This window comes from Petaurus breviceps, unplaced genomic scaffold (genome assembly GCF_028583685.1).
Source record: "Petaurus breviceps papuanus isolate PSGF00001 unplaced genomic scaffold, PetGlider_PUasm1.0 174, whole genome shotgun sequence".
NCBI classification, from domain to species: Eukaryota; Metazoa; Chordata; class Mammalia; order Diprotodontia; family Petauridae; genus Petaurus; species Petaurus breviceps.
In genome coordinates, this window is record NW_027185761.1 from 34884428 (window position 1) to 34886244 (window position 1817).

Sequence of the window (1817 nt, forward strand, 5' to 3'; positions counted from 1 at the left end):
CAGTTGGGTTTAAGTGACTTGCCCAAGGTCCCATGGCTATTAAGTGTTAAGTGTCTGAGGTGCGATTTGAACTCAGGTCCTCCTGAGTCTAGGGCTGGTGCTCTGTTCACTGTGCCACCTAGCCTCCCCTTAAAACTTTTTTTTAATGCTATTATGCATTTCATTCTTATCTACATTGCCCCTCAAATCCTACAAAAATTGTACATTAAAATATATAGTAATGGAGATTAATATGTTTATTCTTTTTAGCTTCCTTTTTCTTTGCTTTACTGAAAGTAAGGGGAGAGAGAGGAAAATCAGATCTGACTCTCCTGTTTTACCTTTTCTTATAGATATTGAAAACCATGGTTTGAATATCTATAAGATAGTTCATAGTTTGAATATGTATAAGATAGTTCACATTATAGTTGCTAAAGGTATTTGCAAAAGTGTGTTTTTATTTGTCGAATATAATTTTCAAGGACTAATAATGTGTTATTTATATCATTAGCCTAAATTTCCTCACCATGAGGGGATGGGCTAGGTGAGACTCTTTCCATTTCTTTACTCAAGTCAATTAAATTAAATTGCAACTCTGATATGATAAAATATAATTAATATAATATACATTAGAGAGTGTGTATGTATTTTTTTCAGGCCTAACAAAATAGCCATTTCTGTCTTATATGTTGCCTTCATACCATACCAGGACATTAGGTGAACTCAATATATTTATTTACACTTAATTTTTTTCCCAATTACATATATATATTTTAACATTCTTTTTTTTTTAATTTTGAGTTTCAAATTCCCTCCAACCTCACTAAACAGGCAAGGAATTTTATATAGATTATACATGTGCAGTAATTGAAAATAAACCATTTCCATATTATGCATGTTGCAAAATAAAATACAGACCAAAATATATCCCAAGAAAAATAAAATTTAAAAGTATGCTTCAATCTGCATTCAGAATCCATCAGTTTTTTCTCTGGGGGTTATTCATTATAAGTCCTTTGGAATTATCTTGGATCATGGTATTGCTGAGAATAGCTAAGGCATTCACAGCTGATCATAGTACAATACTGCTTTTACTGTGTACAGTATTCTCTTGGTTCTGCTTACTTCACTTTGCATGAGTGTGTGTACGTATATACATGTACATAATACACACACATATATGTATGTGTATATGTATATGTATGTACACATCTTCACAGTTTTTTCTGAAAGCATCCTGCTCATTATTTCTTAAAATGTAATAGTGTTCTATCACAATCATATACCATAACTTTTTCATCCATCCCCAAATTGATGGCTATCCTCCAGATTTCCAACCCTTAGCCACCGCAAAAAGAGCTTCTATAAAAAAAATCGTACATAAAGGATCTTTTCATTTTTCTTTGAGATCTTTGTGATACAGACCAAATATTGCTAGGTCAAAGGATATTACAGAGCTTTGGACCTAGTTCCAAATTGATCTCCAGATCGGTTGGATGAGTTCACAACTGCAGCAACAGTGCATTAGTGTCCAAATTTCCCCACATCCCCTCCAACATTTTTCATTTTCCTTTTCTGTCATATGAGGCAATATAATAAATATGAGGTTGTATGTCAGAGTTGTTTTAATTTGTATTTCTCTAATCAATAAGGATTTAGAACATTTTATATGACTATAGATAGCTTTGATTTCTTCTGAAAACTGTCTATTCATATCCTTTCACCATTTATCAATTGGAGAAAGACTCATATTCTTTTAAATTTGATTCAGCACATTATGTATTTGAGAAATGAGGTCTTAAGAGAAGCTTGTGGTAAAATTTCCCCTTATTTTTAGT